Genomic DNA, 15,387 nt, shown 5'->3' on the forward strand with positions numbered 1-15,387 from the left:
GTCGGCAGTCAGGGCCCCGCTCTCTCTCAGGGCTTATTTATCTGTTTGCCCGGATATCAGTTGTAGCCTGGTGGCGGGGGTTCTCTGCCATCAGGGATGATGTTGTGCCGGACAGCAGAGCCATCTTTATGCTTATCAAACAACAATGGCCCTGTCCCTGTGCTCCGCCAGAGGGACTTCATCTCTGGTGACCAGACTGGTGATGGCTGGAGGATTCGGGGTCGGAGGACGGGAGGGGAGCGAGCAAGCTGAGGTGGCATCAGCACAAGTAAAGGACATAGGGAGTGACTGCACTTGGGTGTGCAGTTACTTTGGGGGATGAGAAAATGTTCTGGAATCAGAGAGGGGTGATGGTAGCATGACTTTGTGGATATACTGAAAACTATTGAATTATACCCTTTTAAAGGGTGAATTTTATTATGGTGTGTGACTTATCTCTTAATGAACAAAAACAACTCCAAATCCAGCAGAAAGAGGGGAGGAGAGTTGGTCTTCTGACTTCACTTCTTCTACTCTTCGCATCACACCACAGCAGCCTCTTAATTACATTAGTATGTTATCTTCTTTTCTATCAAAGGAAAAAACATCACACATTCAAAACCATCTGACCGATTCTTCCCCGGGGTTCCCAAGGACTTTTGGTTCCACTTTTGCTATAAGCTAAGTCATTTAATCCCAGCTCAGGTAAAAATAACATCAGTGCCCTAACAGGAAGTCACAGCCAACACCTGCACACAACAGCACAGGCATGAATTGCCGACAGAACAGCGCGGCTCTGAATCACTGGTGTGATGAGTAAGTGGAAAAAAGGCAAGTGGCGTCGCCGTGTTGCTGAAGGTGGGAGCTGAACTATGCTTCCCAGACTGTTGAATTCTGGGGAGGCCTGGGAAGGGCTGCATTAAAATCACTAACCCCATATTCTAAGCACAAAATGACGGCAGCGGGTTGACAGGAGAGAGAAGGGAGGCACGTGGTGCCGACGGTGAAACTGTTGCCCTAGGGTCGGTTCTTGTCTCTTGCAGGAAAGAATTCAAGAGCGAGCCAGAGCAATGTGAAGACAAGTTTATTCAGGGAGATACATACCCCATAGGCAGAGTGCAGACCCACTCAGAAGGCAAGAGAGGTGGCCCCGAGGTGTGAGAGTGGTTAGTTTTTACGGGCTGGGCAATTTCATATGCTGACAAATGGGAGGATTATTCCAACTATTTGGGGAAAGGGGTGGGCATTTCCAGGAATTGGGCCATTGCCCACTTTTGGGCCTTTTACGATCACCTTGGAAACTGTCGTGCACCTGTGGGTGTGTCATTGTGCATGCTAATATGTTACAGTGAGCCTGTAATGAGGCCCAAGGTCTACAGGAAGTCTAGTCTTCTGCCATCTTGGGTGAGTTGGTTCTAACCGGTTTATGTCCTGTCCTCAGTTGCTGTGTCGTTGTTTCAATGGTTGTGCCCTGCCCCCTTCCCTTCTGTCTCAAAAGTTTTGTTGGGAGGACGAAAGCTTCCTAATGCTTCCTCCATCCGCAGTACAGTAATGCCTAGAATCCGGGGGCGGGTGGAGGGGGGAGCCTCAAAGTGATCACCCTTCAAATCACTGGGAAATTCATCTAAGGAATCTCCTGGCTATGCCACTTATACCTGTAAGACCTAAGGGAAGTCACATGCCCTCCCCAAACCTCAATCCCTTCATTCATATAGTGGGGACATTAATAGTTCACTCCAGTAAGGTTGTTATGAGGGTTAAATGAGATACTGCATGTGCACACTGCCTGCACACAGTGAGATGTCAAAAATATGGTAGCTCTTCCTGGCTATGAGGCAGCAGGGGAGGTACTGTGGCCTGATTTAACAGATAGAGGACCTGCAGCCAGAAAGAGTGATTGGTGGCTTTTCAGAGACAAAACAGAATAAATTCCCGTTTTATGGCCTAGCCCAACAGACTGTCAATGTTGTCTTAAAGATAATACACAAAAAAAGTAACAGAAGCAAAGCAGAAGATGACACCTCCCCCGGTCGCCAGGGAGCTCATGATGCAAACGGTCTCCTGCCTTGTCCTTTGAAATCACAAGTAGGCTTGCAACATACCACCCCGAAGGCTCGCAAATCACGTTAGTTCTCCCCTCCTTGCAGGAGAAATTCTAGGCTCCCTGCTGGGATGTTTGAGGCCTTTCAGGGATGGGCCTGGTTCTGCTGCCTGGCCTTCCCTCCTGCTGCTCCTTCCCTTGGTCAGCCCTGGGTGTTTCCCTGTGCGGGTGGGTTACCCTGCCTGCCTCAGCACCAGCTGGGGCCTCTGCGCAGGTGGTCCTTTCTCTCCTACTCACCCTGAAAGGTTGATGTCAAATGCTGCTGCCCCGAGAAGCTTCTTCACTCACTGGGCTCTCATCGGTTCCTCCCATCACGCCCACGTGGCTTCAACACATCAGCGACCGCTTAAGCTCAAGCACTAGGTGCCTGAAACCCCTGGGATGGGATGGGAGAATTTTGCATTTAAATAACTTAAGGCCTTAATTGAAACGTAGAATTGGAGACACTGAGGTCACAGATCTACCAAACACCCTTATTTTAATTTTTATGCTTAACTAACTGAAATAAAATACCAAGCACTACACCATTACTAAAGCACCAGTAGTATTTTTGCACATATTAAGTACAGTTCCTTAGAACTGTTTCAGAATCTGCCTCCATTGCAGTTTCAGTGAGACGTTTGTATGTGCATTTACTTTATATGCATCCCTAGAGGTATTCTGTTTCCCTTGTATGATTTTATGACTTGAAGACGGTGATTCTTGGCATCAGTTCCCACCTTGTCCCAGAAGAAACCCACTTAAATGCAAGCCTTAACTCTCTTCTTCTCACAAATGGGGGGGATGCAGTTATAACGTGAGAGTTTATTTCCTTGTCACTCTCTCTCTCCCCGCAGAATGTGTAGTAAATACCTTGACTCTTGCCCTACCGTATGGACTATCATTCTTTTTTTCTCCAGCAATCTTTTTTCCCCCTAATTACATCCAAAGAAGTGACATGTGATTCTCTGATTGCTGAGAAGGTGTGTAGAAGCACATAATGCAAATGCCAAAATCTGGCCAAAGGAGAAAGCATCACGAAGATGTAATTACTATGTAATTACTTTATCTTACTTGGAGACAAGATATAGATTTCCTAATAAAAGTTTGTCCACTGGGTGAATGCGTGAATAAATTTGTTAAGACAGAGGCAGGCTGACTGATGCACAGGATGAACTTAGGCTTGAAGAACCAGGATAATGACTTTTTCTTTAGTTCAGAGCAGGAACAACTGAAAAAGGCATGAGTCTCTTGCTGGGGGAGATGCTGTAATGTTTACAGGTGACCAAGAGAAAATACGAGTGTTTTTAACTTTGCCATTCTGTCAAGGTTAATGATCTGCACAATGGAAAACACGGGGACCAGGAAATGGAAGCACAAGATAGGGGAAGGAATGGAGGGAAAAGCACCTCACTGTTTTGAATAAGTTCATATCCTGGTTCAGGCAAATTGAAGGTAAATGGACTAGAATGCTTGTCAGTCGTCTCTGAGGCATGGTGGAAAATAGGAAAATACTAGAAGGTTGAAGATAAGAAAACACTGCCCTAATTGTCAAAAAAGGAAGAAGATGGTGTCAAGACACTCTCTAAGTAATTATTAAATGAATATTTTGTGAATTCTTAGTCCAGTAAGTAGGTAATCGCCAGGAACCAGCAGTGGCTCACTGTAAATCGTGCCCAGTGATCTTTATCTTCTGCTTTTGGCAGGACTGTTGGCCAGTCAGACTGGGGATGCGCAGCAGGTATGGTGTGTCTGGATTGTAAGAGGCATTCAATGGACAAGATGAAAAAATGCTGATTGAATTATGAGAGAGATTAATCTGTGACTGTTTGAAAGATGGAATCTAAAGCATTATTGATTGAAGAATGGGTGACAAACTGGAAGGTTTCTAAATACATTCTGGAAGAGCTTTGATCTGGAACACTCATGTTCAATGTTCATATCAGTGACTCAGATGCACCCTGTATGTCTTGTCAAATTTGAGGTCTACATAAAGATGAACGATAGTGAGTTTGATGGTAGAATTAGGACCCAACCATTTCAGCAAGGTGGAACAGCAGCCTAATTTCAACAAGGTGGAGTGTCATGGATATAAATAAATGTAAAGTCTCACATTGATTGATAAGTGGCTCTGTGGGAGGCAACGGTACATTCTGGCTACCAGAAAACTGAATTTAAAGTATAACCAGAAAATAATGACATTGAAAAATAATACGAGTATGGATGAAAAATAATCCATCCTTCATTTGCAGAGCAGACGACATCCAGAACACAGGGTTCAATTTTGGTTGCTGCGAGTTAGAAGGGACTTCAGTACACCGGAAGATATCCCAGAACAGACACTGGGATGTCCTGGGGCGCCGAGAACGCCCTTTGAGGGATTATTGAGGGTCCCAGAAATGCTTAGCTTCTCAAAGAGAAGATCTATGGGAAAATGAAGAGTCATTTTCATAAATCTGAGTAAGAAGATCAGGACGAGAGATGAGTGGGGACGATGGTGAGAGCTGTCTGAAAAAGGAAAGAGGTAGTTAAGTTCCCTGTCACTGGAGCTATCAGATAAACAAGGCCAAAGAACCACCGACAGAGGATGTGGCAGGGTGATTTCAAGGACTGAGTAGGGGTGTGCTGGAAGGCCTCTAAGGGGCCCCAGCGCCAGGTTCTGTAGACAGGGGTCCTCTCCCACACTGCAAACGGGCTGAGCCGGCACCAGCCACGCGGAGGAAGGCAGCAGAGCGAGGCTGGGAGGGCAGACTTCTTGACCACCAGCAGGTCAGTTGTTAGACATGGCAACCCCTGCGTCACATGTCTTCCTCTAAGCTTCCAATACAAGCTCAGTGACCCTCCTACCAATGTGTCTCCTAAATTGTTGAAGAGAAGGAACCCTTGCTCCCTCAGGTATGTCCTGTCTCCCCATGAGCTCAGCTTCCTGAGAGATCACCTCAATTCCTTCCAACACAGTCCCTGTTTGTGGTTGAGCTAGTTGGAGAGGGTTTCTGTTCTTTGTTCCCTGGCTAAGACCCATATGTGACACAGGAATGGACTGACAGCACTGGCCTGAAGGAGGGGAAGTCTGAGCAAAGAGGAAGGTGCACAGTTGCCTCCTGGTTTGGGGCAGCGAGAAGATGCTTGTGGGTCCGAAGGGGAAATTGGCTTCACTGAGGCAGCACCAGAGAGGCATTTGAAATAGTTGAGGTGTGGATGGAGGTGGAATTTATTTGTTAATTCCAAGTTTGATCATTGTTCCTTTGTTCCATGATTAGAAAATGGGGGTTTAGCCTCTAACGACAGGGCTTCCTAACCACCGTAGGAAACCATTATGTTTTATTCTCATGTTTACCGTCTCAGCTCAGCAGAGTGAAAAAAGAGCCCATCGGTGACTTTAATATTAACACGGTCAAAGGGACCTATGAATAATGCTTGGCTCTAGAAGAGAACGTACAATAATGATGAGAGAGGTGTGAGTAAAAATGATTCTGACGGTGACTCAATCATTCTGCTGCCTTACATGAATCATTATTGAGGCCAAACAGGTATTAATAGAGAGGACACCGTCCCAAACAGTGGGACAGATTTGACATTCTGTAATAGCTCTCTGTGTCATTTATGGTCCAAAACAGATGAGCTTTGGAACATGTAATTTTATTGCCAAAATCAATCAAAGCTGGCCTCGGGCCAGTGCTTAGAATAGCTGTTGCAGCTGTGCGGCAGATGGAGAGACTGCTGCTGCAGGCCTCCTGGGCGTGCCCTTCTGCTGACCCAGACTCACACCCGGCCCCCAACCCACCACCTTCTGCCCTAGTCCCTAGCAGCCGCTGTCCCCTCCCCATGTTTACCAAAGGACTGCCCCAGTGCAGATCCAGCACCTGCAAACTTTGGTGTGATGTAGCGTGGCTTCTCTCTTTCTCAAAAACTCAACCAAACCAAACAAACCCTTCTTTTTCCCATGCTCCACAGCACAGGCTGAGTCATAAAGGCCACCGGTCATTTCGGGACTTTTGTCTCCCTTGTGGGAAAGGACTTCACACTTGGCTACATGCTGATGTCCGCCGCTGCCCTCACTGTGGGGCACGGGGAGCTTCCCAGAATTCAAGAGCACTGACCGACGAGGCTGAAGCTGAAGGCTGTCATTGTGGTTGGGCCACTAGTGGGCTGTGCTAGCCCGGGCAAGGTGCCACGCTTCCCTGGGCCTCGTACCTCCAGCCATATTAGGCTCAGCTTGGGCAGGGATCGGGGGTCCTGCAGAGATGCTTCGGGGGATCTGCAAACTCTTGAGTCAATTTCATTAAAAAATTAAAATGTCATTAAATAGTAATAAAAGACAGAGTAATATTCAAATAGATTTAGTCTAATTTTAACCATAGGAGGTATGAATACATGAATCTGTATTTCCAGGTGAACATTTTCTATGGCCTTGGAAAGCGTCTTGTGGGAACAGCTCCTCTGTGCACGTGTTTAAATACCTCATAGATGTGTACTGACCTGGCAAGTTGCCACGCCTCACTGGTCTTGTGTTAAAGTCAGGGCTGAGTCTGTGTTTTATTTAGCACAACTCTGGTGTGCCACACTGCATTCAAGGCTGCGCCAAGCTCAGAGGCTGAGCTGAGTCGCTTCTCCCGGTTTCAGCTGGAAGATGTATAGATTAAGCTCCTGGCAAGGAAGGACTGAGGGAGAAAGCACGATGAGTGTGAGTCTCAGAACCTATCCCCCTGGGACCTTATATTTGTTACTGATTGATGACAGTCACAAGCCTTTTTTTGCCTCCAGCTGATTCTAGTTACTGATTTAACCAGGGCCCCGTAACGTGGCTGCTATTCCGTGCATGAGGCTTCTGAAGACGTTGCTTCCATCTCCTGGCCGGACGCTCCTGCTGGGCAGAGGCTGTCCCATTCAGCGTCCTACCCACCCCAACACCTGGCACACGAGTTCTCAGGCACAGTTACCCCCTGCCGAGATGGGGCCCAGAAAAGTGCACTAGAAAACAAAATCTCCACTGGTAATTTTGTTGTCGAATAACGAGGGTCGAGACTCACTCACCTAGTACCTTTTTCTTGAGTACGTTAGTCAATGAAGTGCGAATGTTGCGGTGACCAAGGAAATGCCCCACAGGGCTCCTGCTGGCAGGAGGAGAATTAACTGAAGGCCCCAGCTGTGGCCGTTCTTTGACTCCACCACTGAGCTTGCACAGGGCCACACTCCCTGTAGTGGCAGGACGTGGTGGGAATACTCATGGAGGCCCACTGATGTGTGACACAGCTCCTCTGATGGGCAGCTTTGGCTTGAGGACACCCTACCTGCCTGTTACAGACTAAATTGCCTTCCCCTAAATTCATACGTCTAAATCCCAGCCCCCAGGGGCTCGGAATGTGACTGTATTCAGAGATAGGGCCCTTGAAAAGGGAGTTGAGTTAAAATGAGGTCCTTGGGGTGGGCCCTCTTCTCAGAAGAAGAGATGAGGACACAGAGCTCTAGAGAGGGGAGATGAGGTGCAGACACAGGAGAAGACAGCCATGGATAAGCCAAGGAGAAAGGCCTTGGATAACACCGGTCCTGCCAACACCTTGAACTCAGAACTTCTAGCCTCTGGAACTGTGGGAAAATTTCTGTCAGTTTAGCCACCCGTCCACGGTGCCTTGGTAAGGCAGCCCTTGTGAATTAATTTCAGTCTATCTGGAACGTTCTTAGAACTGTGCTGCCGTCTGAAACTCTTCCTCCCCAGCCTTCCCGTGTCCCCCCTCTCCTTTCGCAGGGGGCAGACCTGCTCTGCGAGCTGAAGGCTCCCTCCATCTCCTCTGACTCCCGCAACTCCTTTCCCCTCGCTGGAGTTTCCCTCAATTAATCTCTTGTCTGTCTAAGCCCCTCTTGACATCTGCTTCTCAGGGGACCCAAACTATCACAGATGTGTAGGAAAAAAATTATTGGGAAATGTAATATATTCCTGACATTATTTAAAAATAAGTTCTAATACTAGGTGACAGATTTTTTTTTTGGAAAAAAAATATTTTGTACATCAGTCCCACTTACCAGTATAGACGGGTTTTATGCCTTGATCGTGTTTCCTATCCTGATCCTCTGGGTGCCACAGCTGTCTTGGGACTGCCTACCTCCGCTTGGGAAGGGAGGGGAAGAAAATGACCCCCACCTGGGAGGACTGTAGCATGCCAGAGCTGGTAAGGACCTCAGAGATGATTGCTCAAGTCCTGCCCCTCACCTCACACCTGAAGAGACTGAGCACCCAATGGTTAAGTGTCCAGCTGACTCATCAGGGTCACAGAGCTGACAAATAGCTCTTATCGAAATTTCCAGGAATGTGTTTCTTAGCAGTAAATAGAGATTGTTATCTAAGAGTCTCATGCTCTACCGACTGAGCTAGCCGGGCGCTTAGAGATTGTTATTTAAAAGGACATGTTTGGATTACTTATGAGTTACTGGTCACTTCTACTGCGTACCTGTGGTCCCATTAATGAAATACTGGCTTTCTGATCACACATGTTACCTAAAGGAAGGACGTCTTTCTCCCTTTCACCAATACCTGGGCTATTTCTAGGCATGAGCTTCTGACAGCGTGAGGCTAGGCTGATTTTTGATGAGCTGTCACAGAGGATAAAACCTGGCTCAGTAACTGGAGCCCCAAGGCGCCCACACAGAATAACAAGCCTGCCCCGGGGCTGGCAGCAAACTGCGTGGGATCTGCCTCTTCCTCCGTCTCCGGCACATCTCATGTGGCATCACCAGCAAGCTGGCTGAGCCTGCCTCCTCAGTGTGGGGCTACAAGTATTGGGCAGAGGCTTAGCTTGAGTCCAAGGCTTCCCACCATTCTGATTTCTTCAAACTCATTGGGTAGTGAATGGCTTGTTCTATTAATATGGGAGATGATCTTCATTGTTAGGGAAATGGGTCACCCTTTGCTTTCCCAAACCTCTCTCTCTGAATCAGGAAGCCAATTTAGAATGGAGTCATAGGATAAGAACATCTCGCAATTCCTGGGTTCCAAGAGGCCTCAGGGCCCAGACAGTTCCTTCTAAAACATCAATTCTGTAGGCAACAGTGAGGCAAAGCCTATCTCCCAAAGGAGCTAGCCCAGCCACTGTAATAAAAGCTTACTTATAGAGACAGGTGGTCAGCCTGCAAGCTGTAATTTGCCAGTTTGATTTTTAAAAATGGTGCATTAAAATCTCATTTGACTTGTTGTTGAGCTTTGGGTGCCTTCTTAAATTTCACACCCGAGGCAAGTCGCAGATCTGTGATACCTACTGCTTTCCGCCCAGCATTTATTCCCCTCCTCCCGGCACCAGCAAACCACGTTTCCTTTGAAACCAGTCCCTCTGTCTCTCTTCTTATGTGCGTGGTTTGGATGGGACTGACCCCCACCCCTCAACCCAGTTATGGGCTGTGATTGGTTTAAACCAGTCAATACATCCCTTCCCCATAGGATGGTTGGTTCAAGGGGAGGGCAATTAAGTTTGTCCAAGAAGAGTAAACTTGGAACTTAAGCTGAGAAGGACATTTTCTCCTCCTTGGGTTTTTGGTGAGAGGATGTACGGCCAAATATTGCTGGGAGTACTGGACGGGAACTTGAAGCTGTGGGCCACCCTCTGGCCCCTGCCAAAAGGGAGAATCCAGGGATACATGTTAAGTTCTGTGAGGTCTGTAGCTTATACAATTTCCGTGCTCTCTTTAAGAAAATGAACAAAAATTACAAGTACATAAGTACCAATGTGAATATTTAATTAGCATGAGAAAAGAAGTCATAACAAATTACAAGTTAGAAAGAGCTGGCAAATACCACAAACATCACCAAATCCAGGTAAACAGCACAACTTTTTTATTAATTAATATCTGACATAACTCTAAAGTACTTTCCCTATGTTTTAGGCTACATAGTATTCGATCACCTCTTTATAGTACAATGATTTAATAGTATCATATTTTAATAGAGAGGATACAAATGTAGTCTTTCCTTTAGTATGGATGATTAAAATGTTTTATTATTGATGGCTTAGAAAAGTTTGTTTCAGCATCGCAACTCATTGTTGGTAATGTCATGTAACACTTTTAGGCTTGCTGTCAAATATGCAAAGCTTAGAAAGGCTACATTAGCTTCATGGTAGGTCTCTCTCTTTTGTCTTTCCCCAATGCAAACTACATGTCAGATGATGCCTCCCTGCCTCTTAAGATCTATATAAGACTTGGGCTCAAATTCCTATTCCAGAGTTTGAACAATTAAAATGTCTTCCCCAGGATTCCTGCAATTCCTGGATAGAGTCTTCTATACTCATGGTGATTATTTTGGGGTAGCCGAACATTTCTTCATCCTATTTCTAGTGACAGTATTTTTGGTCTTTCCTCTCCTCCCCCTTTATTAATCTGTGTAGTGGAATGGAATCTGGCTCCAAAGTTCAAGGTAGGAGCACCTGTCTCGTACCCAAGACCTGCAATACATTGCATTCCTCCTGGCCACCACCTTTGGCTCTGGGATGGGCATGAGACTCAGTCAGAATTCATGATATTCAATTAGGTCCTTTGTTGAAATTTTTGGGAAAGAGATGTTTGCTCCCTCCTAAGAAGGTGTGAGGTCTGATAAAGGATTAAAGTATCCAGGGGATTGCAGGTCTGTGTAAGCTAGTTTGGAGAAAGGGAGAAAACTGGGCTACATTAAGCCTTCTTTGCTCCTTTGTAGTATTGGGGAAAAGGGAATTCATGTTCCATTGTTAGATTGACAGATGTTAAGTTCACTACCAAAGGAAAGAAGACACAGAAAAGGGAACCAAGGAGGATGAATAAAAAACTAAATTTGATTCTCTTAGAAAGGGGAAGACATTCAGCTTCTTGACCTTTAAGAGTAAGTAATGGGCCCAGCCAAGGGCAAGAAAAGCCAATTTCTCTGTAGCCAAAAAGGTTTGTAAACATTAACCAAATGACCCATTTATTTCAAGTCACATTTAGTGCATAGAATGTTTGAGTTCTTAAGAGTCAAAGTTTGGAAATACTAGGATTTCATTACTAAAAAATAAAGTCCATATTCAATGGGAGTCTGGCTTGTAATTTTTATTAACCTTCCTTCTCAAACCTCCCATGACACCAGGAATCCCCATCTACAGAAACAGATGAAAACTCATGACAGAATTAGTCATTCCGTCTTTTGAGCTCCCATGATCCTTTGCACATTCCAGTCATGATATAGCCCTTAGTCTGTCCTGGTGTGTTTATGGCTCTACCTTCCCCACTAGACTTCAGGCTCCTTCAAAAGCTTGCTTATAATGCCTTCTCCCCAACCATGCCTGGCACATAAGGGGCACTCAAAATAAGTAAGACAGACTTAGGAATCTCAGTTCTTGGAATCTCAGTTCTCTCACTGGCTCACTAGATATCCTTAGACAAATTATTTTAACCTTTATGAAAGCTCTCAGCACATGCTTGGTGCAAAATATATGCTCTCCCTCTGAATGAATGAAGCTGAGGAAAAAAAATGATGATTTCCTAGGAAATTATTAAGGATAGGAATTTTTTCTTTAATTGAAGAATAACTATTGACAATGTTGTGTTAGTTTCTGGTGTACAGCATAGTGGCTCAGTTGTACATATACATGTATATTCTTTTTCAACTTTTTTTCCATTATAGGTTATTACAAGATATTGAATATAATTCTCTGTGCTGTACAGTAGGACCTTGTGGTATATATACTTTATGTATAGGAGTCACTATCTGCAAATCCCAAACTCCTAATTTATCCCTCCCCCACTTTCCCCTTAAGTAACCATAAGTTTTGTTTTCTATGTCTGTGAGTCTGTTTCTGTTTTGTAAATAAAATCATTTGTGTCATATTTTAAGATTCCACATATAAGTGATATCCTATGGCGTTCGTCTTGCTCTGTCTGACTTCCTTCACTTACTATAATGATCTCTATAGAAGTCCTTCCATGTTGCTGCAAGAAAATCCATGACTTTTGAACTCTTGGCTCAAGAGTTTTATGTGCAAATCTTCCTTCAATTAGGTGGAAGCCAGTTCTGGAACCCACGTCCCAAATCCAGCTTTTTCATACTTGACAGGAGAGCTGTAACCCATAGCAACCCTTCACCATGGTGGATAGAATGCTATACAGAAGGAACCATGTGGCTGGGCTTTACGCACAGCTGATTAAATATTTGAGCAACTCATTTTATTATGTGACTTCACTAAGTACGTACTTATCACCCCAAACCTATCGGCAATTAGAGGGCTCAGAAATCACCTTGAATGCGAAGGCACATCCTTCACTACTTAAAATAGAAAAAATCATTAACACTCTCCTGGTGGATGCACTTAGGGATGTTGAGACATATGTCATTTTTAATGACTCAGCTAGAGACAAGTCCGTGTCAATGGGACTCCTCCGAGGTTGCCCAAATGGTACATGACATGCAGTTGTAAAGCATGGTTCAGAACTCGTATTCTGGTGGTAAAACCCAATTAGTATAGCTAAGGTTGGGGTTTATGTTCATGTTAAGCTCCTGGAGAGCAATAACTTCCATTTGAGTTGTCCATGGCTGCCTGACTTCCTCTGACGTCAATGGCTTAGGCAGACTTCCTTTTAAACACATTTTAAAAAGGAATCTAATGAGTTAGAGTTTTCCATTCATGTGAAGCATATTGAGTCATGACCAGAATTTTGTTTTTTGGGTTTTTTGTTTTTTGGGTTTTTTTTTAGTAAATGGAATGGAATGGCATAGAATAGAAAACATTAGCATCCTTCACATGTGGTAAGAGTAGGGGTGTTCCATGTAACATTTGCTTTAGTGTCTTGCGTGAGATGTATTATGATATAAATGTATTACTTATTGTGGGTCATGATAAGGAAAAAAATAGAAAGCCACTGGGTTTGAGGACTCTCCTAATTTTAAGATGGTTTTACCAAATATTTATTTTCATCTATCACCACAAATCTTTCAGTGAAATTTAAATAGTGTCACAGCTCATTTTGGTCATCCCAAACGACCAAACTCTTTGTTGGGTTCCTGCTACATCCCTGACAGTGTGGAAGGTGTCTCATATAGCTTACTTCCCAGGGAAGCTTTAATATCCCTATTTTAGCACTGAGGAGTCCAAGGTTCAAAGCTCTTCATTGGTGTGTTCACCATCCAATATTATCCTAATTACAAACATCTCACTTTAGGACCCACCTTCTTTTCCTTATGCACAGTATTTTAGTGAAAAAATAATAAAGTGCTCTTAAAGTCTGTTAATTTGGGTTTGGAAGAGATTTGAACCCTTTGGACTCGGTTGTCTGGGAATTTGCCCTGCACCCACAAAGATCTGTATCTGTTGGGAGAATGCTGGAAAGATAGAGGCAAAAGGATGGATGTACAGCTGCCTGCACTTCCTAGAAAGTGACTCGAATGATCTAAGGAAGATAAAAATAGAAGGCATTCTGCATCAAGTCTGAAACCCAAGTATCGTCTATATTGCAGGCTTGGAGGAACTTCTGTCACATGTAATCACCCAGGGCCAAGTCACAGCTCTATTTACTGAGAAAGTAGTGCTAAGTTATGGAAAATCCTAGCAGTACCCCCCAGCCCTGGCTCAGACATTCCTTAATTTAGAGGGCTCATAAACTGCCATCTCTGGCTTCTCCTCCTTCCAGAACACCTTCCTCCAAAGCTTATCAACACATGCAAACAGGTACCAGAGTGGGTTTGCCTATCCTGGGCTTGCTTGCTCTTAGAACACGTCCCTGTTCTCTTCCTCTTCTTAGCTCTGTATCACTGAGGAGCAGGGCCAGAGGGAGCAGAGTAAGGGGGCCAGGAAGGGTACCACCCCTGCAGGGTTGTGTTTCTCACGCCCCCACATCAGGGGGCCGCTGCCAATGGGAGGTACTGGTGGAAGACAATTGGAGGGTAGAAGGGAGAAGCTGGAGTATAACTCTGCCTCCCTCGAACTAAGGGGGCATCTCCAGTAACAGCGACCCACCAGCTGTGTTTCCTCTGTGGCTCCAGCTCCTGTTGGACAGGCCCACCATCGCTCTAGTTTCTCCTGCTTGTCAGTGGTCTAGAGGTCACAGTGGTTGCCTGCCATTGCTGATCTCCAAGTTACCTAATTACTCTACTGGCGCCTGGATTTCCCAGCGCCTGGGTAATTTGTTCCTTGCCTTAAAGTCCCGAGGTTTTAAGTACTCAGGGTCGTTTCTGTTTTCCTGGTTGGACCCTGACTGATTCAGTGGGGTGGGGGGGCAGTGGTCCAGAGCCACTCTCTGAATCCCAGTTCGGTTCAGCTGGAACACCTTGCTACACGTTTACCTGAAGGTAAATAACGAACTGTGGCCGAGTGAGTGGGTACACAATGAAGTGTCTGAGAAACTGAGAGGCAGGTGCGATGGAGAATGCAGGCCCTGGGTCTCAGGTGACGTTTCCTAAAACAGCATCACAACAGCTCAGCAGGTCTGACTCTGTGCAGGGGATTTGCATCACTGCCCGGAACACAGGGCCAGCTGGACCTGGCTAACAATGAGGAAGGAAGGAAGCACCGACCCACCACCTCCACTGCCCCATGCTTCATCCCCGTCCAGTGACTGTGGGCCGAATAAAAGTCTTGCCTGCTTGTAAGTAGGACACGGACCTCAGATACCCCAGACAAAGTATATTCTTCACCTGGCCTTTTTTTTTTTATTTTATTTTATAGCAAATAAAATATATCCTGCAATAAAATTCACAGATAATAAGATCTATCCACACCTATAACTTTTTTTTAAAAAGCAATATAATGCCACAAGTATAACATAGAAGTAAAATAAATGTAGTAATGATAAAATTTATTGCAACGTTTAAATGGTAAGGAGCGCTTTCACTAAAAGACATAACGAATCGGTCAGGTGGTTGCACCTGTGCATAATAAATGACTCGGACTTTAAGAGAAGGAAGCAGATAAGATAGCACTCAATATACAAGATACAAAGGAGAGTAAACGAAGACGCTGAAGGCGGAACCAGTGTCAGGAGACGTAATGGCAGACCAGAGTCATTTATCTGTGATAAGAGAAAGCTGGAAGTCACCTTAATTGAAGTAGGGATCACACGCCAAGATAAACTACATACTGACAGAGTGGAGAAAATGAGGAAGCGTGACATAGTCCCACTAATAAGCTGGAATTTATTTACAAATGTAATGTCAGTTATTGCTTTTGTTATGAGATGGACTGAGGAAGGGCAGAGTTTTATGGAAAACTTCCTATTTCGAAATCCTGCCACGTGTTGAGTGTTTTTTGTTTTTTTTTTTAAATTCCATCTCTAGTACGTTAGAAAGACTTTGGGGAACATGTACTTCATTAGGTGATGGAGAATAAGGGATAAACTGGAAA

The 15,387-nt window shown here is 45.0% G+C and overlaps 1 long non-coding RNA gene across 1 annotated transcript; it reads right to left on the minus strand.

Moving 5' to 3' along the window:
• Positions 1 to 471: 471 nt before the first annotated feature.
• LOC135321379 (uncharacterized) lies at positions 472 to 7,154 on the minus strand. The gene is made up of 4 exons (XR_010381108.1): positions 7,094 to 7,154; positions 6,539 to 6,720; positions 2,318 to 2,456; positions 472 to 568 (listed from the first exon to the last, which is right to left on the minus strand). It is a non-coding gene; the product is annotated as an uncharacterized LOC135321379 (long non-coding RNA).
• Between the last annotated feature and the right edge of the window lie 8,233 nt (positions 7,155 to 15,387).

This window comes from Camelus dromedarius, chromosome 5, assembly GCF_036321535.1.
Source record: "Camelus dromedarius isolate mCamDro1 chromosome 5, mCamDro1.pat, whole genome shotgun sequence".
NCBI classification, from domain to species: Eukaryota; Metazoa; Chordata; class Mammalia; order Artiodactyla; family Camelidae; genus Camelus; species Camelus dromedarius.